This window comes from Ascaphus truei, chromosome 17, assembly GCF_040206685.1.
Source record: "Ascaphus truei isolate aAscTru1 chromosome 17, aAscTru1.hap1, whole genome shotgun sequence".
Lineage (NCBI taxonomy): Eukaryota > Metazoa > Chordata > Amphibia > Anura > Ascaphidae > Ascaphus > Ascaphus truei.
The window spans coordinates 41,454,629-41,477,195 of NC_134499.1; the positions used below are offsets into that span (position 1 = coordinate 41,454,629).

The following is a 22,567-nucleotide window of genomic DNA, read 5'->3' on the forward strand; positions in this document are numbered from 1 at the left end:
CCCATAACCCCTCCCAACCCTCGTGACCGCCACCCTCCCTCACACCCTTTCTGGGCGTTGGGGCAATGATAACTAAAATATCTGCGCTGAAAAAAAAGCAGATGAGGCCAAATCCCAGTGAGAGACGGAGAGGTGGCCTAGAGGGGATAGCGGACGCCTATGACATATCCTCACAGACATTAGACGGCATGCCCTGAGACCTCGTGTAAACTACATGACCACCAAAGGATACGAATGGGCTCTGATGTGTGGGGAGGAGTGGCAGGGGGGAACACAGCAGTCCCTGCGTTTCCTAAAATCTGGGTGAGTGCCTCCCCCTCCCGAAGCCGTGCCAAGACCCAGTTTCTGTAACCTCAAATATCACACTATAACTGCAGGGGATCTACCACTCCACACCCCCCATGCCGATAACCCCACATATACCAGGGATACAGGGCTAGAACATAGAAGAACACTCTTAGGAGAGGGAGAACAAAGGCCTTACATGGGAATAAGTGGTTGAAACTCAGACTACATAAGCTATAAAGAGAAATAGGAAATAAACCCTTGATCTTTAGCATGCCCCGGGGAGAGATTATTTATTTATTTAGAAAATGTTTTACCAGGAAGTAATACATTGAGAGTTACCTCTCATTTTCAAGTATGTCCTGGGCACAGAGTTATGATAACAGTACATGGTTACATTAAATTAACAGAGGTTATACAGTCAGTCAATTCACAGACATTTCATGGACAGTTAGAGTTGGGTACAGAAGATAAAAGGGGTGGTGAGTTTCAGATTGAAATAGAGCAGCTTTAACATCACCAAACATCAGCAAACAGCAGCAAACGGCTCACACCCTTTGGGACTATGCAGATGTACACTGAAGGGGCTAAGATTGAATGCAGCTGTGGTTTCAAAATCCTTTGTCCTCCTGGGTCATTAACATTCCAGAGGGTGGGGCATTAACATTCCAGAGGGTGGGGCATTAAAATTCCAGAGGGTGGGACATTAACATTCCAGAGGGTGGGGCATTAACATTCCAGAGGGTGGGGCAGACAAAACACAGCAGTAAGCAAATGCAGATATTAACCCTTAGCATGCTAGTTCTGTGCAGAGGGGATCAGCTCTTGGGGAACCCCATTAGGCATCCGTCTTTGGGGTGACACAGATGTAGACTGAAGGGGTTCAGATTGAATGCATCTGTAGTTTCAAAGTCCTTTGATGGCTGGGAATGGATGTCATTGAACAGCCTAAATGTGTGAGAAGGAGACAGGGAAAGCAGATGAAATCGCACACTCCACAATGCTCATAGACATTTAAAAATGACTGATAATTTTACTAATCAGATCTGTAAAAAAAACTCAGGAGAAATGACAGTAATTACATGTCATTTCTCCTGAGTTTTTTTTTACAGATCTGATTAGTAAAATTATAATATTTAAACACCTTCCCCTATTATGGGAGGCGATATAAATATCTGTTCTGACAGATCTAACTTAAAAGAAACAAGACCACCAAAAACAAAGGGCAATGAAAGTCTTCAGAATATGTGTGAAATACTGGATATAATTGATAGCTGGAGACATATTCACCCGTGAGATAAAGAATTTTTATTTTATTGCTGTCCACACAATGTATTCTCAGGGATCGATGACATATTGGTGGATAGGAAATGAGCAGATATGATTAGTAAAGCAGAGATTGGAAATATTGTAATCTCTGACCAGGTACTGGTATACAGTACTTGACCCTGGAGTGGAACTCAGAGATATTTGGCAAACCGAGTGGGAGATTCCCGGTGATTCTCGGCTCTAATGGGGACTTACAGAAATCTCTTTTTAAAAAACCAGGAATGATAATGTGGAAGATAATAAGGCTCAGAAATCAATACAACCAGGCCCTGCAGAGTTGGAGAAGGAGATGAAGTCGACACCCAATTGACCCCCAGAGTGACACAGTAGATGATTACCTGCCGAACCATCATCTTCCTCATCCCAAATTACCAATGCAAACATTTCTAGCAACAGCTCTAGAAATCCCCCAGGTAGTGTATCTCTGACTCACCACCATGTTCCAACCTCACAACCCATTTAATAAATTAACTAAACTTTTCAAACTGAGAATAAGAGAGGAAACAACCCATCTGGAGACACTAATACACAAAATACTTCCAGAGAAGTGATAATAACTATGATGAACTGACAACAAAAATAATGGAGATTCAATGCCTGTCCGTGCAAACAGCGCCTTTCTTCCTGCTCATCCTTCCAACTGCACAGCCTTATCAAAGGATGTACTGTATAAAATAAGGGAACAAATAGAGAAAAGTCTAGCTACAAGTTCTACAAATAAAGTTAAACTCAGACTGAGGTGCAAGACTCTCATCTGGTAAAACGACAGAAAAAGAACACAGGACCAAATGCGCCCTCCATCTCTGGATGGTTAACAAGTCTGCAACAAGGACATCAAATCATTTGACTGTGAGTGGGGCCTCTACCAGCAAACAAGGTTAAAGCTTCACATCTGAAGAATGTTCCCTTTTCAGCTATGAATTAATTCTCGCATTTTAATAGTTTTGTACATCACTACATCAAAATGATAAACTGTAATATAGTTCAGGGGTGTGCAAACTTTGCAGCTGCGCCCCCCCTGCCTGCTGCCCTCGGTGCTCGCGCCCCTCTTAAATCTGTTCCCTGCATCAAATGACACCACGGGGTCACGTGACTTCACGTTGCCATGGTGACGAGTCAGCAGCCGTCTGAATCTCGGTAAGTAAGAGGTTGCAGAGGCCCCATGCGATCCCCCGGCATTTAATTTAAATGTCGTGGGGAAGAGGGCGGGGCCTCAGCAACCACCGCGCCCCCCTACAAAAATCTCCCGCCCCCCAGTTTGCGAATTATAGTTCATAAATCAAGAAATGAAATTACTTCTGAAGAAGCCACCTGTTGGCAGGTGAATGAGCTGCTGTTATGGATGAATAGGATGAATTAATTCCCATATCTGACTGACCTGTTTTATAGTAAATGAAATGTACATTATTTATGCTTCTACTTCAGCTGCCAGATAATGTAATCGCCATGACTTAAATAAGAAAGCCCTTTGTGATTTAAAAAAGTTGTTTCTTAGTATTATTATGTTTGTTAACAGAAATTTCAGCAGCATTGTAAGGAGACATGTCCAGTAATAGCGTTGATGGAAATGTACATTATAGTTTTAGCCATGAATGCTCCTTTCCGCCGAACAGTTGTTGCGCTACAGTAGATACTTTACAATTCTATGAGATCCTAATATACAGTACATTAGTAATTGTTTTTATAGATCTAAACGTGCCCCTTTAAACATTAATTATCAAAGGAATTAACTATGTTCCCATATAAAGTATTGATCAATGGATTCACTGACATGATGAATTTCATTAAATGTTTAACACATGTCTAACCATAATGTGCACATTCCCTTGGAACATTGCATTAACAAGATAAGTAACGCCAGGATATCAGGATATATAGTAAGGCGTATATTTGTGCTCTAAAGCCTGTTCATAGACACAGTTTTGGTGACTTGTAAAAGCAACTGAAAGGGACAGATTTATTTTAGAGATCCTTCCGCTACAGAAAATGCTAATAAAAGTAGGCTGTCATTTATGTGACCCAGTCTATTTATTTGGAAAGACACTGCCTTTGAATTCATGGAAGCATCACTAACAATACAGAAGCAACATACTGTGCATTGGTACCCAAGAAAAGGCTTCATATGACATCATACTGATTGTCAATCACATTTTAAAAAGAGGTTTCACAGTCGAGGTGCACATTAGCCGTTGATGAATCTTTTCGCAAACAGTAGCAGCTTTTCTGTCACTAGAACTGAACGTGAATATGGTTTATTAGGCTGAACTTTCACGCATGACTATGTAACGAAATATGTCCATTTTTTATTAGGCTGAGGTCCTACTCATGTATTCCTGGAAGCTTACAGAGTACCAGATGACATCGTCAGAGGTGTGTCTAAATGTTGCTGTGGAGGTTGTGGCTGTGAGCTGAATTGGGGCTGTGCAGAGCTGATTTGGTGCTGTGTACAGCTGAATTGCTACTGTGTTGAGCTGAAATGATCAAAAAATGAACACTATACCAAGAATTACATCAATACCAGGTAGGTTCGTTTTATACTTCATTTAAACAAACTTTGTATGCCATTGAGAAAATCTGTGTAACACTGAAGCAAGCAAGGTAGATTGGTCAGGAGGCACACATGTGAAGTCTATAAACATGTTTGATGTGGAACTAAAGATGTCTGCTTACATTCATAGAGGCAATAATAGTATTTGTTCTATGGTGTAAAAATACGCAGATAGCTTATTTCAAACGGCCTTGTTTGGTACATTTTTGTGCGTAGGCAAATCCCATCCAGTTTGTAATTTAAAAGCTCCTTTGGGTAATGCATGAATACATTATTTTTTTAACTGTACATACATTGTGTAGAATAAAACGCATATTAGTGAGTAGAAACAACAGTGACATCATTTGGATTTGCATGCTTTTCTCCTCATCTCTGTATACCAATTTGCAGGTGATAGTGATTGAAACCTTGATGTTGTTACTTGAAATGGAAGCTTTATAAGAGGTATTACAATCTTCAAAATGTAACATCGGTTGCAATGCTTTAAAAGTTAACAAGTGAACTATAAAAAAAAAAACATGCTCCAAGATTTTCAAAAACCTCTATTTACTTGAACTAAAATGTGGGAACTCAATGTAACATACACAAAGGATGGTATTGTATTTTATGATGCATTGACAATAATTGTCATTGATGCAACAATCAGTATTTTTAGGCAGGAACAATATATCCTATTAAAATATACCCAATTTTCTATAGCTGACAACCCGATGCTTATCATGTTACTTTTACACACGTTGTTGTTGAACGCTGTAATTCTTATTTTAATCCTTATTAATTAGCTTTAACAGAGTAAATACAAACAGTTTGGGATTGTAACTAGAAATAATGCATTTGTATATCATTGTTTTATTAATTTGCTTAGATCAATTTTCTAAAGATTGTTATGCACAAGTAATGTACTAAATGGCCCAAGATTTCAGCCTCAGGCAGTGTGTATGCCCAAGGAGTAACTATACAACAAATGAATTATTGGACTATGGTTAAAGTTATATTCTTGTTATCAAGTGATTCTAGGTAAGATATAGTAGAAGTGTTATGTATTCGACTCCTGCTCTGATTATTTCTAATTAAATCTTTTTTTTTTTTAGCTTAGAAAAAATATGTTGGTTTGCAATGTTGTTTACATCTTTATAAAGGAAAGCGATTGTTTTAACAAGATCCCTTTATGTTCAATTTTAAAATACACCAGTGTATCATAATTCTGAAACCTAGTGTGCGTCTGATTTCCAAAACTGAGATGGGTGACATACTGTACAAAGAGAAAATGTCAAAAGATTGTTTTTTAATATGTTTAATATTTTATCAAGAAATGTTGCTGAAAATCTCAAATACACAATATCAACAAGTTTATGGTGATTGCAAGTGATTGGGGTTTATAAGTAACCCTGTTATTCGCACCTTGCATTACTGTGCCTTTGTGCTTTTCTCTGTCCCATTCTTTGTCAGGCACTGATTTCTCTGTGATTTATACTGATTTCTCCGTGATTTATACTGATTTCGCCGGGTTTTATAGTTAGTATGTATTGACATTCATTTCATAGGATACAATTACATTCTTTATTTATTTTTTTCAAAAACTATGACGATGATTCCATCAGCTGTGTTAATCAGCATTAAATTCAACAGCTCACTAAAATTATTACATTTCATAGCTGTCAGAAGAAGCTTTAATTGCGGAGGATTAACATTTGAATTGTAGAAATGAACAACTATTCATTTGTAAACGTGAAGAGACAGAAAGCGAGTGCATTGCTTCTTGTCAATGATGTCTTTTTTTAAACTACATTTGCAATTCATTTATCTAATTTACTGCAGAGTCACTGAACCTGATTGTATTTAAACCTCAGTAAAAAAAAAAAAAAAAAAAAAAAGGGGAGACGAGTGCGAATTAAAAGGAATCGGGTCAGTAATAGTTTCTGGCATATATCCCAATTCCAATACCATAAAATAGCCGCAGGGTATCAAGTAAGGCTTTTGCTTTTTCATTTTCAGTGACATCGTTTTATGGCATTATGCATTTATTTTTATAACAATTGTGTTAATGCTAAATAGAAATTAGGCGGTGAATTTTACATTCCGTAAAAATACCGTACCTTTGGTGTTATAATTATTCTGCCCAGTGAGCATTTCAACGTTGAGTGAATTCTTACAATTACAGCGATATTTGCGTACATGTGAAATATTACCAGCTTTTCCCCCTGAATACCATGTACAGTGTTACTGTAGGGCCACTCTTGTATAGAATGAATAGACTGGATCAAATATCTGTTGGCGTTGCAGTGGCAATGGATATAAAGTCATTGGCCTTGTGCATTGTTTGTCTATTAAAAGGAACACCTGCCCACTAGGAATTGTAATAGAAAAAAAGATCTAATTTCATCAATGGTACCAAACAACCCTCAGAGAGTAATGACTTTGGCTGTTACTGTCATTGTGTCCTGGATGTGATCTGAATTGGCAACGCTGACTTAAGGAGCTGTTCATTTTAAGCCAATATGTATGCGACCATTCTGCCCATGATTATCAATATTGTCTATCTGGTCTGTTGCTGTTTAACATAAAGAAAAATATGTACCTCTTTAGCAGATCAGATATCCCCAGTGTCACACTCCAAACATTCAGATTGAGGTTTTTCTTTTACACAATAGGCAACCACACATGCATTATTGTAACCAACAAAATGAGCAAATTCAGTTCTCTTGAATTTTAGTTAGAAAACATAAATTACATCTGAAGATACATTAGTGTTTGGTTAATAAATGAAAATAAGCAATAACAAAATTATGAAAGGCAAATTTAAAAGTATGAAAATATTGAAGAAAGCAATTGGTCAGATCTTCTATATATCATTGCTAAGGTTTAGTGCATACACATTAATATTTCAACTTAACAGGGCTGATTTAAAACCTCCAAATTATGATGTTTAAATATGTTTTCCCAGTGTAAACTGATTGATTTGAAAAATAAATAGGATTTCTCCCTCATTATATTAAGCATAAAATGACATTTAAAAGCGGGACGGGATATATGTCCCAAGCAGTGAAAGTGAGATACCGTTTTCATGTTGGTTTAGACATCTCCACAATAATTTGTGTGAATATACTGTGTGTGTGTGTGTGTGTCTATATATATATATATATATATAGAGAGAGAGAGAGAGAGAGAGAGAGAGAGAGAGAGAGAGAGAGAGAGAGAGAGAGCGAGAGAGAGAGAGAGAGAACATACATATATATATATATATATATATATATATATATATATATATATATATATATATACATATATATATATATATATATATATATATATATATATATATATATATATATTTATTCAGAATCATATATAAATACACACGCTAAAATAGATAATATTTATGTAACAATATTTGGAATGTAAAAATAAATGAATATGTTAATATGTTTATGTACCATGGAAGCATGGTACATAAATATATATATATAGCTATTCATTTTTTACATTTCAAATATTGTCAATATTTTTTCTTGAATTTAGTGTGCTGAGTATGATGATAGAGACTGAAAATATATTATGGTTTCTGTATTACATTTGAAACAATTTTAACATTTAATTTACTTGTTCTCTAAGAAATACTTTATTTGACGAAGACGTATATTATTCTATTATCTGAATCATGACTGCAAGGCTTCACATGTGCTCACATTGGTACATGCTAGAATTAGAATTCCTGTTGTGGATATCACTGAAGATTACCTCTACAGTACCTCACAAAGAAGCACTTTTAATGGATGCTTTAACAAATGCTTTTCTATTGAAACACTGAGCTTTATTATCCCTTTTTGTTAACATGTTTAATACAGAATGGTGAAGATGGCACACCATGTATTGAGCCGTGCAATACATTATATCCACCATAACTGCTATATTACACAGCTGGAAAATCCAACAATATTGCAGGGTTAACATTCTCTTGTTGGGATTTGTTTTTAAATATGATCTTTTAACTTTAACTTTGTACAATAAATATATATATGTGGAATTATTGTAAAAATTAATACATTGAAAAATGCAGATTAGAATTCGTAAAAAAACAAACGCATATGGAGAGGTGGTCGGCTTTACAATATATAGTTTGATTTATGTGTGAGATTGATTACTCATTGGAGGAATTGTCAAGAGTGCGGCAACTACAACATACTGTAACCCCAACAAATGCAAAATAAAGTCACACAAATCCAAAGGCAGGAGGCAGGATTAATGGTACTAACATCACGTACTACAGAGGTAAGGCACTGGGAGGCGCTATTTCAGCTGACGTAAAAGTAGGCGAGTGATATAACAAAGCAATGGGGGAATCCAGCAGGGTGTTAGGGTGTATAGGGAGAGGTATTAGCAGCAGGGTGTTAGGGTGTATACGGAGAGGTATTAGCAGCAGGATGTTAGGGTGTATAGGGAGAGGTATTAGCAGCAGGGTGTTAGGGTGTATACGGAGAGGTATTAGCAGCAGGATGTTAGGGTGTATAGGGAGAGGTATTAGCAGCAGGATGTTAGGGTGTATAGGGTGCGGTATTAGCAGCAGGGTGTTAGGGTGTATAGGGTGAGGTATTAGCAGCAGGATGTTAGGGTGTATAGGGAGAGGTATTAGCAGAGGGATGTTAGGGTGTATAGGGAGAGGTATTAGCAGCAGGGTGTTAGGGTGTATAGGGTGAGGTATTAGCAGTGGGATGTTAGGGTGTATAGGGAGAGGTATTAGCAGCAGGGTGTTAGGATGTATAGGGAGAGGTATTAGCAGCATGATGTTAGGGTGTATAGGGAGAGGTATTAGCAGAGGGATGTTAGGGTGTATAGGGAGAGGTATTAGCAGCTGGGTGTTAGGGTGTATAGGGTGAGGTATTAGCAGTGGGATGTTAGGGTGTATAGGTAGAGTTATTAGCAGCAGGGTGTTAGAGTATATAGGGAGAGGTATTAGCAGCAGGGTGTTAGGATGTATAGGGAGAGGTATTAGCAGCAGGGTGTTAGGGTGTATAGGGTGAGGTATCAGCAGCAGGATGTTAGGGTGTATAGGGAGAGGTATTAGCAGCAGGGTGTTAGGGTGTATAGGGAGAGGTATTAGCAGTGGGGTGTTAGGGTGTATAGGGAGAGGTATTAGCAGCGGGATGTTAGGGTGTATAGGGAGAGGTATTAGCAGCAGGATGTTAGGGTGTATAGGGAGAGGTATTAGCAGCAGGGTGTTAGGGTGTATAGGGAGAGGTATTAGCAGCGGGATCTTAGGGTGTATAGGGAGAGGTATTAGCAGCAGGATGTTAGGGTGTATAGGGAGAGGTATTAGCAGCAGGATGTTAGGGTGTATAGGGAGAGGTATTAGCAGCAGGATGTTAGGGTGTATAGGGAGAGGTATTAGCAGCGGGATGTTAGGGTGTATAGGGAGAGATATTAGCAGCCGGGTGTTAGGGTGTATAGGGAGAGGTATTAGCAGCGGGATGTTAGGGTGTTTAGGGAGAGGTATTAGCAGCAGAATGTTAGGGTGTATAGGGAGAGGTATTAGCAGCGGGATTTTAGGGTGTATAGGGAGAGGTATTAGCAGTGGGATGTTAGGGTGTATAGAGAGAGGTATTAGCAGCAGGGTGTTAGGGTGTATAGGGAGAGGTATTAGCAGCGGGATTTTAGGGTGTATAGGGAGAGGTATTAGCAGTGGGGTGTTAGGGTGTATAGGGAGAGGTATTAGCAGCGGGATGTTAGGGTGTATAGGGAGAGGTATAAGCAGTGGGGTGTTAGGGTGTATAGGGAGAGGTATTAGCAGCGGGGTTTTAGGATGTATAGGGAGAGGTATTAGCTGCAGGATGTTAGGGTGTATAGGGAGAGGTATTAGCAGCAGGGTGTTAGGGTGTATAGGGAGAGGTATTAGCAGCGGGATGTTAGGGTGTAATAGGGAAAGATATTAGCAGCGGGGTGTTAGGGTGTATAGGGTGAGGTATCAGCAGCATGATGTTAGGGTATATAGGGAGAGGTATTAGCAGCAGGGTGTTAGGGTGTATAGGGAGAGGTATTAGCTGCAGGATGTTAGGGTGTATAGGGAGAGGTATTAGCAGCGGGGTTTTAGGATGTATAGGGAGAGGTATTAGCAGCGGGGTTTTAGGATGTATAGGGAGAGGTATTAGCTGCAGGATGTTAGGGTGTATAGGGAGAGGGAAGTTTACCCAGTATATGTGAAAGTGTTATATAATATGTATTATTCAGTAGTTTTAATATACTATGGAAAGCTATAAAACACTTGTCCCAGTGAAAACAAAATAATATTATGTAATCACAATAGTTGTGGTTTGTTATCTTTGGGTTTGTGATGACCTACAGTAAGCCAATAGTTTGTTTTAAATAAATCATCGTTAAAGGGCTGATAAACATGCTCAATTATCTCCCCAAAATGTAATCATATTTTAAATGTTAATACATATATAATAAACTAATAATGAGACCATTATAGCTCACTGATGGAAAACACAAATGTAATAGGTCCCCTTTCAAATAGAGACAACGTAATATACTCCACCATGATTGTATTTTTTCTGGGGTGTGGAAAGGAGGAAAGTAACAAATGAGACAGAAGGAGTAGACAGTTTGATACATTGTATTGGGCTAAAAGATAGTTACAAGCATAAGTTCTTGTACAGATCTGACATTGGCAGTACAGAAACAGAAGTTATTATATACTGTACAGCATTGCTGAGAGATGGTGTCTTCTGTAGTTGCAATGGATAGTGAGAGGATTATGTGCTATACATGCATAACTTGTCCCTAATTTATTATTTTACTACATGGAAGACTGGGCCAGTATACTACCCACCCTCTTTTTTATTTGTCTAGAAGAGCAGAGTAATGAATATAGGTCCCATTGTTCTGGAAGTGGGTCCGCTGCTTCTAAGACAATGCAAGAACATTTTCAGCAAATAGAAGTATTTTCTTACAGTTCATATCTACCTTCTCCTGATATCTGGGAAAGGATGTAAAAGTAAAAAACACAAAATATTGTACAAATGCATTATGAATAGTTTTGGACATCTCTACTTCCAGGCTCAACAAAGCTCCTTTTTGTCACTAATCAGCCCATACTGCCTCCATGTGTACAACACGTTTCGTCTTCCACTACACGTCGACTTTGCTTTTATTTTCAAGGCAAAGAGCACACCATTCTGTGTAGCATCCTCTTATTTTATACTTCCTCTTCCTAATTCTTCCCCTGCCTTCCTTGACTCTTTTTCCTCTGTCACATAGGAGGATGTCTCTGTTGCTCCCCTTCTTTCCCAATACCACTTGCCCTCTGGACCCCATTCCCTCAGGTCTTTTGCATCCAGTCTAATCCCTAGATTCACCTACATTTTACACTCCTCCCTCAGCTCTGGTATGTTTTAGCCTCATTCAAGCATGCAAAGTTACTCCTATTTGCAAAAACAACACTATTGACCTTACCTATCTGTCTGTCACTCTGTTTGTCTCCTGCCTTTTGCCACCAAACTCTTTCAATTCTTTGTATTCTCTTATTTGTTCCATTTTCTTAATTCCTATTCTCCCCCCAATAAATATAAAAATTCCCCCAAGCCCCCCAATACATATAAAAATACACCCAAGCCCCCCCAATACATATACAAGTTCCCCAAGCCCCCAATACATATACACATTCCCCCAATCCCCCAATACATATAAAAATACCCCCAATACATATATAAATACTCCCAACCCCCCCAATACATATACAAATTCCCCCAAGCCCCCAATACATAACAAATACCTCCAAGCCCCCCAATGCATCTATAATTAACCCCAAGCCCCCCAATACATATCAAAATTCCCCCAAGCCCCCAATACATATAAAAAGACCCCCAACACCAAATACATACTGTATAAAAAAGATCCCCACCCCCATACATATTAAAAAGATCCCCATCCCCCAGTACATATTAAAAAGACCCCCACCTCCCCAATACATATTTAAAAAAGCCCACCCCAATACATATAAAAAAAGACTCCCACTCATCCAATACATATTAAAAGACCCCCACAATACATATAAAAAAAGACTTACCTTGTGGATGATCAGGCCGGGTCCAGTGGATGTGTGGGCCCGGCGACCGGCAGTGCAAGTTGGGTTCGACTTCTGGCCAGGCCCTGCATGCCTCTATCCCTCTGTCCCTCACCGAGCTTCAGACAGGCATCCCTCTCATGCCATCACGCGCCGGAAGCAGAGAGCACTGAAGTCAGAGCGCTTCCGGCACGTTGATATCAGAGAGGCCAGTTCGGCGTGGAACAGAGAGATAGAGTCATGATGGCTGCTGCTAAGGGAGAGCCAGGGCCCGGCTACGAGAGGACCAGCATATAGTCCTGGGCAGAGGTCGGGTCTAACTTGCAGTGCCGGCCAGGCCTCCCAACTCACCGGGTCCCGGGACGCCAACCCCGGCAGACCCACCCTGTTGGCAGCCCTGCTGACACCTCAATGTCACGACGCTCAATGGGGTGTACGAATTAACAGCCATGGGACTGCACAAGTGGAGGATTAAGCGCTGGTCTGTAATTCATCCCAACGCATTTTGCGAATGCAATCGCTTCATCAGAAATTCTTGAGTAGTTATGGCAATGTTTGGAAAGCTTTCATGGAAAATGCAACCCTATCTACAGTATTGCAATGATAAATAGTTATAACATTATGTTTTGGGGGAGAGAAGCATATTTTGCCTCTTATTTTTTAATGTCTACTTACTGTATACTATGCTTCAACTTTTAATATATCTAAAGATTACAGTACATATTATGAAAGGCACAGCATTTTCTAGCTTTTATGAATATTTGCTCATTTACTTTTTCTCTGATACCTTAAGACTGTTAAAAGCATACTAAATACTATACTTCTTAATCTTATAAATTGATTAGGTAGTTTACACCACATACCTGTACCAACCTGAAGCTGAAAGTGTTCAATGACTATAGCTGTATACTTTGATATACTAATATTCTGGAGGCCAGGGTCATGTGTAAGATGATTAGCCCAGATAGTTTCAACTCAGCCCTCTTTTCAAAGCACAACAAGTTCTGTATCTTTTTTTTACTTTATTTGGGGAAAGTAGCATAAAAGACAGGCACTTGTGAAGAGATGTTGGTGTTTAAATAGTGTCTCTCTGTGGGTGCCTTGTAGTTAAGGACAGGTGAAAAGAGTAATCCTGCCACTAGAGCAATTACAGCAGAGTACTCACTCAGCCGGTGGTGAAGGTGGAAATGGAAGTGAGGGGCAAGGGTCACACTAAAAGTGAAGTGAGACTGCATTAACTGTCAGCAAGGACCGGGGGAAAATGGGAAAGCCCATTAACTTGGAGGACTGGAGATGTTGCCAGAGCAACCAGGGGTGTGACAGACTGGAAGGAAAAAGGGCTACATAATGTATCCATTCCATCTGCACTGGGAGTAAAACTGCAAGGAAAGTAACATCCTAGTACAGCTAGCAGGCAGAACTGCCAAGGGAAGGAGGGCTGAAACAGAGAAGGCAGACATGGGTATTTCTGTTCCATGACACTCCCCATCTGGTATCTGGAGATACCACTATATAACTGGAATATGTGGAACATATGTGCAATGCATAACAAAGATAACATCACATTCTCAAACAATGCAAGAGTCCATGTCCACATAGCAATGTGACACCGGCCGGTGTCAATGGTATCAAGGTCCCTTGGCCAAGGTTCTTTGGCAAAGGATGCAGGGTGGATGCACAGCTCCAGGTTAGCTGGTTGCACCATAATGTCTTTGTGCAAAAGTCTCTGGCACTGTTTTCTTTTAGCCTTGTGAGAGAACAGTCTTTTTGTCTCTGTGGTTTTACCTACAGAGTGCATCCCCTTGTAGGTATGCCAGTCGTGGTAGCCTGTCACTCTATCACCTGGCGTTTGGCAGAAGGAGATGGCTTTTGGCTCCTTGCGGAAGCGGAACAACACTCCTGGAAGACTGGTTGTCGAGTCTAGTCCAGTAAAGAGGGTATAGTTCAGGGAGACTCCCTGGAGCTGAGCGCTGGGGCTGAACACTACCCGGATTTGATCGGGTTCCTGAGGGTGGTAGGCCCCAGATGCTTGGAGGTACCAGCATTCTTCACCTTCCTTCATTAGAGGTGCTGGCTTTGCATGGCCGGTAAGGAGTCTCTTCTGGATGAAGGCCACAAAGTTGCTTTTGGTCTCCGGTTTCCTTTGTAGGTCGCAGTGGTGCGAAGTGAACCTAGAGATGGCATGTTCTCCATTGTTGGGGAGGCATCCTTTTGGTGAACGGAATGGTAGTGGAGTCACCCAACTGCCTGGTCCGTCTTTGGAGAGCTCCTTGACTGTTGACCTCGGGAATCCTCTATCTTCCCTCGATGGTGTTTGCTTGTCGTCGTCCCTTGTTGTCTGGAACGCTGTGCACCGTAGGTCATCGTGCATTCCTCTTGCATGAGAACATCTCCACGTAGTTTGGTGAAACGCTTTTGTGTCTCTTTGTTAACTGCCATCAGGAGGTTACTTTCTCCCTGGACGTAACGAAGAACAGTCTCTTTTGCCCTAGTAAATCCCTTTATGAGATGTCTCTGTGATTGTCTTTTTTTAGACGTGTGAGAGGACAGTCTTTTTGACACTGTGGCTTCACCTGTAGGGCGCAATCTTTTGCGGTTATGCCAGCCGTGACAGCTGGCTGCTTTATCACTTGATACTCTGTGGAGAGGAATGACTGTACGTCTTAGCCGTGCCATTGCTCGCGAGAGGATCGTCCGATTGTTTGTCTTTTGGACGATCCCTTTGTCGGTCACCTTTGGGAGGTTACTTTCTTCCTTCAGTGGAGTCGACTAGTCATCCTTGGTTATCTGAACCGCTAAGCATCCTAGGCCATTGTCACATCCCCCCGATGTGAGGATGTTTTTGGTGATTTCAGGGGTATGACCTTGCCTTTTCTCTTCACTTGGCCCGTCTGTCACTTGGAGATGGCCAAGACATGGTTCAGAGAGAGATGTGTGCCCACATTCTGTTACCACCGTTCTGCGGGCGTCAACATAGTCTTGTCCGTGCTCTTTGTCAGTGCATGCGTTGCCCACTATCACCCATCCTAGGTCAAGTCTTTGGGCGTATGGCGCGTTGTGGGGTCCGTTATGCTGTTTACGGACTTTATGTACCCTCATAATGTCCCTACCGAGCAGCAGCAAGATCTTGGCGCCTTGTTCTACCGGCAGGATGTAGTTGGCTATTCCTCTGAGGTGCGGGTAATGGCGTGCCACGTATGGTGTGGGAATCTCGTCCCTGTTTGTAGCCATGTGGTTTCACTCGATGAGTGTGGGGAGAGCTATCTTCACTCTGTTATCCACCGAACGTATTACGTAACCGCTTGCTCTTCTCCCTGTTGACTCAGTTGACCCTGCACAGTTTCTGAGGGTGTAGGGTGAGGCATTGTCTTGTTAGTTGAACAAGTTGAAGAACTCCGTCTTCGCCAATGATCTGTTGCTTTGGTCGTCGAGGATTGCATACATCTGAATAGCCTTCTCAGGTTGTCCTTGGGGGTGCACTGCAACAAGGCATATTTTGTCGCAGGACATTTTGTCGCTTTCTTTTCCGCAAACCTCAGTGCGCTGAGATGTGACGGATGTTGGCTCTCCTTCTCCTTCCTCCCTGCCATGCTCCTCTACGGAGGATGGGTTGTTGAGTTGGCGGAGTGTCAGCGCCTCTGGGTGTAACGATGTCACGTGCTTGTCACTTTCGCACACTGTACATTTGATTTCTTCTTTACAGTCTTTGAATAAATGAGTTGTGGAAGCACAACATTTGAAACAAACTCCCGATTCCCTGAGTAAGTTCTTTCGCTCCTCTATGGGTTTCATTCTGAATCCGACACACTTGTTAAGCGGATGCGGCCTTTTGTGTATAGGGCATTCTTTGTTAAGGTCCCTTGGTTCCTTGTCTCCGGCGACCGACTGATCGGGAGTAGTTTGGGTCGTGGGAGGCACGTCCGTCTTGTGGACCAAGATGGGTGTTTGGGGGGTTACCGTATCTCGCCACTGGTCTCTCAGTCCTCAGGCTGCTTGCACTGTGTGTGGTTTGCACACCTAAGATGAAACTGGGATCGTTCCTTGTCCTTGCCGCTTCGCGGATGAAGCTCAAGAAAACTGAGAATGGGGGGAAGGCGACTTGCTTCTCCCTTTTGTATTTGGAGCCTTGTGAAATCCATTTTTCTTGGAGGTTGTAGGGTAGCTTCTCCAGGATGGGTCTCACTCCACGAGCTGAGTCCAAGACGTTGAGACCTGTTAAGGAATGGTCTTTCCTTGCAAACTCCAGCTCTTGCAGCAGGTCCCCGAGCTCTCGTAACTTCGTGTAATCTTTAGTTGTGATCTTGGGGAAGCTGTCGACTCTTTTGAAGAGCAAATCCTCGACTGCTTCGGGGCTACCGTAGCACTCTTCTAGCCTTTCCCACACTAGGTCAAGACCTACTTGGGGTTGGTTTGCGTTTGCCGCTCGAAGTCTCTTCGGGTGCTCCCTGGATTCGTTCCCCAGGAACTTGAATAGCAGGTTTAGCTCTTCCCTTGCTGAGAAGTCCAAGCTGTTGGTTGTGTCTTTGAACGTGAACTTCCACGTCCGGTAGTTCTCAGGGCGGTCGTCGAAGCTGATGAGTCCTGCTTGCACCAGGTCACGCCGGATCATGTACTTGGCTATGTCTGTCAGGCCTGAGGCTTCGGCGTGTTGGTCGCGTTCTGAGGTAGTTGCTGGGAGGGTCTGTGCGGTCACCTCTTTCTTGGTGTAAACGCGTGGTGGCTGCTGGTCGGTGTGAGGGGCTGTGTTCCCCCGTGTGGGTGTGCCTGGATTGCGAGCCTGTTGTGGTGCATCCGTGTGCGCGCTGGCGTGTGGTTCACTGTTGCGGCTGTGGCTATCCCAGACAGCATGTCCCACTGAAGGAACAGCGTCTTCTCCTCGTGGACCTAGCAAGTCTTCGGTGTCTGTGGAGTCACTGCCTCCGTATTGAGATGGCGCGTGGGTGTTTACACTGAAGAGGCTCCTTACGTAGTCTTCAGTGCGTTGGGCTGGATCCTCTGAGGCTATCCGTCTGTACGGTTGCTCCCCGCCGTCCTGTCTCGCGGCTGCTTCTAGGACTTCAGCTTGGGCTATGGCGGCGGCGGCTTCCTTGTCTTGATTTAGGGCCTCTGGGTTGGTGTCCACCTCTGCCTTTTTCCATGCAGCGGTGGCAGTGGCTGCAGTGGCGGCGGCAGCGGCGGTGGCAGTGGCGGTGTCAGCGGCGGTGGCAGTGGCTGCAGTGGCGGCGGCAGTGGCTGTCTGCTCCTCCTCTTCTAAGCGGGCCCTTTCTAGTTTCATGACTGCCTCTTTCTGAGCGTATGCGGCCCTGGCACATGCGGCCTCCGCGGTGGCTCGCGCCTTGGTGGCGTTTGCGCTTGCGCTTGACGCGTGAGATTGCGCTGATCTTGCTGACCTTGATGAGTGCCTGGATGCGCTGGAGCGCTGTGATGCGGTTTCCAGCAAAAGGTCCTTTCTCCTACTCTCAGCCTCCGTGATAGTGGTTCGCACGCGGCTGTCTCGAGTCAGGTCAATGTTACTCTGTAAGTCTCTTTCTTGTAGGCTTTCGCTGGTGTTGGCCCTGGTCAGGTAAGTAATGTATGCCTCTGACAGCTCTTGATAACGCGAGTGATCAGTCCTTAATTGCGTTATTGCCTGCTCGAGCTGTTGCGCATAGTTGCCAACACTAGTAACATTGCGCATTCCCAGTGTGGTTGTTTCCCAGGCCAACTCTAATTTAGCGCGGTGCGCTTAAATGTCAGTCTCATATTTTTCGCGGACTTTTTGTGTCAGTGTGACTGTCCGTTTGGGCCTTGCCTCTGCCTGCGCCTGTTGCAGTTGCGCAGCGGTCTCTGTGTCTGAGTGATATCTGGTGAGGCTCTGAGTTCTGCCATGCTGTAGGTGTCTGTAGGCCTTTAGCCAGTGCGTGTGGCGTGCGGTCTTTTACCTGTGTCAGCGATTGGTGTCTGTCTCAGATGATGCCGAGCGGTGTCCTGTAGCATGCAGCGTAGGGGTAGCTGTACTCACAGGTGTCCAGTGGCTCTGACCCGTGTCCTGGCGGGTGTCCGGTAGCGTGGCCCTTGATGGTGCTAGCCGTGGGGACGTGCGCATGGTAAGGTGAGACAGTGATCCCTCACTATGGAGCTGTGCAGAGGGTGAACTCAGACAGAGAAAGGCAACCAGGTTTTGTATAAGAAGCACTATCTGTCTGCAAGGCTGCTGCCTTGTGTGCAAGGTTGTATGCTGGCTGTGTCCAGTGTGAATCTGCTTGCTTACTTGTAAGGCTGCAGGCTGTGTGCAGTTTGCTGTATAAAGCTTGCTGCCCTGTCTGGCAGTGTAAAGCTGCTGCTGTTTGAAAGGCTGCTTTGTGTTGTCATAAAGTCTCGAGTAGCAGCTCCTGTAAGTGTCTGTAAGGCACACGGTATCCTTTTCACTATTCTGGAGGCCAGGGTCATGTGTAAGATGATTAGCCCAGATAGTTTCAACTCGGCCCTCTTTTCAAAGCACAACAAGTTTTGTATCTTTTCTTTACTTTATTTGGGGAAAGTAGCATAAAAGACAGGCACTTGTGAAGAGATGTTGGGGTTTAAATAGTGTCTCTCTGTGGGTGCCTTGTAGTTAAGGACAGGTAAAAAGGGTAATCCTGCCACTAGAGCAATTACAGCAGGGTACTCACTCAACCGGTGGTAAAGGTGGAAAAGGAAGTGAGGGGCAAGGGTCACACTAAAAGTGAAGTGAGACTGCATTAACTGTCAGCAAGGACAGGGGGGGAAATGGGAAATCCCATTAACTTGGAGGACTGGAGATGTTGCCAGAGCAACCAGGGGTGTGACAGACTGGAAGGAAAAGGGCTACATAATGTATCCATTCCATCTGCACTGGGAGTAAAACTGCAAGGAAAGTAACATCCAAGTACAGCTAGCAGGCAGAACTGCCAAGGGAAGGGGGGCTGAACAGAGAAGGCAGACATGGGTATTTCTGTTCCATGAAAACTAAGTTCTTTTGATTTCTGTGTAAAAAAACAGAAGTTTCAACAAAACACTAGATATTGAAGACCCTGCAGCTACACCTGATGAGGTAGGGACAGTCCCCATGCCATGTCACTCTCTCCTCTACCCATGTCACTCTCTCCTCTACCCATTTCACTCTCTCCTCTACCCATGTCACTCTCTCCTCTACCCATGTCACTCTCTCTTCTACCCATGTCACTCTCTCCTTTACCCATGTCACTCTCTCCTCTACCCATGTCACTCTCTCCTCTACCCATGTCACTCTCTCCTTTACCCATGTCACTCTCTCCTTTACCCATGTCACTCTCTCCTTTACCCATGTCACTCTCTCCTCTACCCATGTCACTCTCTCCTCTACCCATGTCACTCTCTCCTCTACCCACGTCACCCGCTCCTCTACCCATGTCACTCTCTCCTCTACCCATGTCACTCTCTCTTCTACCCATGTCACTCTCTCCTTTACCCATGTCACTCTCTCCTCTACACATGTCACACTCTTCTCTACCCATGTCCCTCCTCTCCCCTTGTCACTCTCTCCTCTACCCATGTCACTAACTCTCTCCCCAGGAGCATCATATAAATAAGATAGGAACAAAGCATTACAGAAATACATAGTAGATTAAGATGATGTGATTTCATGTCAAGAGTTTAGAGTCTAGACTATGAGGGTCTTTTGTCTTGAAAACCATTGCATCTGCAAGAAACCAGCTCTCTAATGTATACATTTGCAATACAATCTGACTTAAACATGGCCATAGTTCAATAGTGCCAGTAAAAGCAGACAAAACGTTCTAGCAGTGTATGATAAATGAGAAAGCAAATAAATGTATTGTATTGTGTGTATACAGAAGATGCATCATAAAAAGTCTAAATAAAAAGCTTACATGTTTAATATCAGAACAGATATTTGTCCTTATTGCCATTTATTTCATTAGCTGTATCACTATTGCCATTTAACAAATATATAATTTTGATCCCACCTAACAGCACTCTAGAAAATGATAAAATAATATAGAAGTGCTGTTTGTACTGGGTGACTTTACTAGAACATACAGAGCAAAAAAAAATGGCGCCCTTTGATGACCGAGGCGACCAATGTATTCCAAAGTATGCATCCAAGCACCGAAGGGTTAACATACCGTAAACATCCTACATAGGAAGCACAAAAGCATAACATCCATCCTAATACAGTATTAAGCCTTTAATAGCCCAAGTAGCCAGCTAATCATGAGTTGACCATGACTTGCTGGCCACTTGGCCTTCTAATGGGATTATATATTAACATGTTCTGCCCTGTTAATGCTGTGTATTTTATCACTATTCTAGGCTGGCTAGCCTTGATTTGCCTATTTATATACGGTAGTGGCCATTCTAGACATAGGCAAGATAGGCTTAATGTCGGCTTGGGGTAGAGGATAAAATTGGCAATATTTTTTGGCCAGGTATCGGAGTACTGTATAGTGAGTAACACGTGGCTATGGCCCGAATTACTCATTTGTATACTCATTTACATGTTTGACATTACATTTAACACATTTGAAAAATATGCGTTATTTTATCTAATACTAGCTGATATACCCGGCGTTGCCCGGGATGTAAATACGTAATAGGTAGTATTATTTATAAATTGTTTAACAATGTTGGATAATAATGATGTTGAAAAGGAAGATGGAATAAAATGTACAATGTATATTTTGGTGACATAAGAGATGTAAAAATGTGATGAATGTGTCGTGCTAGGGTGTGAGGCGGCGGGTGGCGCGGGTGTTGTGAGTGCTGTCTGTGAGTGGGGCGCCTGCTAGAGTGTGAGGCACGGGTGGCACTTGGGTTGTAAGTGCTGTCTGTGAGTGGGGGTCCTGCTAGGGTGCTGTGTAAGTGCTGTCTGTGAGCTGCCTGTTAGGGTGTGAGGCGGCGGATGGCGCGTGGGTTGTGAGTGCTGTCTGTGAGTTGGGGTCCTGCTAGGGTGTGAGGCGGCGGATGGCGCGTGGGTTGTGAGTGCTGTCTGTGAGTGGGGGTCCTGCTAGGGTGTGATGCGGCGGGTCAGTGATGTCGGTGCGTATGGGCGGGAGGCAGCAGGTTTGTGGCGGGTGTGTGAGTGATGACAGGTGTGTGTTGAGTGCGTGCGCCAGCTGTGAGGCAGAGGCGGCCGGGTGAAAGGCAGAGGCGGGAAGGCGGGGGGGGGGAGGCGGCAAAAAGGCGCGGGGGAGGCGGGCGGTCAGGCAGGGGGGGGGCGGGAAGGCAGGGGGGGAGGCGGGAAGGCGGGGCGGAGGCGGGAAGGCAGGGGGGAGGAGGGAAGGCGGGGGGGCTGGAAGGTGGGGGGGAGGCGATAAGGCGGAGGCAATAAGGCGGGGCGGGGGAGGTGGAGGGGAGGGGGGGTGAGGAGGGGGAGGAAGGGGGGTGAGGGGGAGGAAGGGGGGGGAGAGGGGGAGTGAAGGGGGCAGAGGGGGAATGGACTGGGGAGGGGGGAGAGGGGGAGTGGAAGGGGGATAGGGGGAGTGGAGGGGGGGGTGAGGAGGGGGAGGAGGGGGGATGAGGAGGGGGAGTGGAGGGGGGCAGAGGGGGAGTGGATGGGGGGAGAGGGGGAGGGAGGGGGGAAAGGGGGAGGGGAGGGGAGGGGGAGAGAGGGGGAGTGGAGTGGAGGGGGAGGGGAGAGTAGGGGGGAGAGGGGGAGGGGAGTGGAGGGGGGAGGGGAGTGGAGGGGGGGAGGGGAGTGGAGGGGGGGTGGAGGGGGGGAAGGGAGTGGAGGGGGGGAGGGGAGGACGGGAGTGGAGGGGGGGAGGGGAGTGGAGGGGGGAGCAGCGGGCATATATATAGTCATAATTTATGTATCCGGTTGCCCCCCCCCCCGTCCGGGCGTCCGTTCCCCCGCTGGCTGGGCGGCTGGCCGCCCCCCTGCTTGTTCTCCGATGGCTCGGGCCTCTCCCTCCCCCCCGTTCCCCAATGGCTCTGCCGCCTACCCCCCCGCTGGCCGCTTGCTCCCTCGATGGTTCGTCCGGCCAATGGAGGCGCGTGCAGGCGGCAGGAAGCGCCATGTGTGTTCATGGCCTGAGGCGCGGGGTAAAGGTGCACTCCGCCGGGCGGCTGCTCCACCGCTTGTTCCTGGGCGGTTGAGGCGGGACGCGCAGGGGTGTTCTGTGGCAGGGGTTTAAGGTGTGAGGCAGGAGGGGTTTAAGGTGTGAGGCAAGAGGGGTGTAAGGTGTGAGGCGCAGGGGGTAAGGTGTGAGGCGCAGGGGGTAAGGTGTGAGGCGCAGGGTGTAAGGTGTGAGGTGGCACGCCTGCGGGAGGGGTGTGAGGCGCAGGGTGTACTGTCTTACCTGGGCTGCTGCACATCGTGTGGTAGGCCATCTTGGAGAGGAGCACGC

The 22,567-nt window shown here is 44.5% G+C and overlaps 1 protein-coding gene across 1 annotated transcript in view; it reads left to right on the top strand.

Moving 5' to 3' along the window:
* Window positions 1-3,726: 3,726 nt before the first annotated feature.
* Window positions 3,727-22,567, top strand: part of SLC6A1 (solute carrier family 6 member 1) — a 109,097-nt gene continuing 90,256 nt past the window's right edge. The window contains exon 1 of the mRNA XM_075574936.1: window positions 3,727-4,135. The gene's annotated coding sequence lies outside the window, so the exon portion shown is untranslated. The remainder of the gene's footprint in view (window positions 4,136-22,567) is intronic.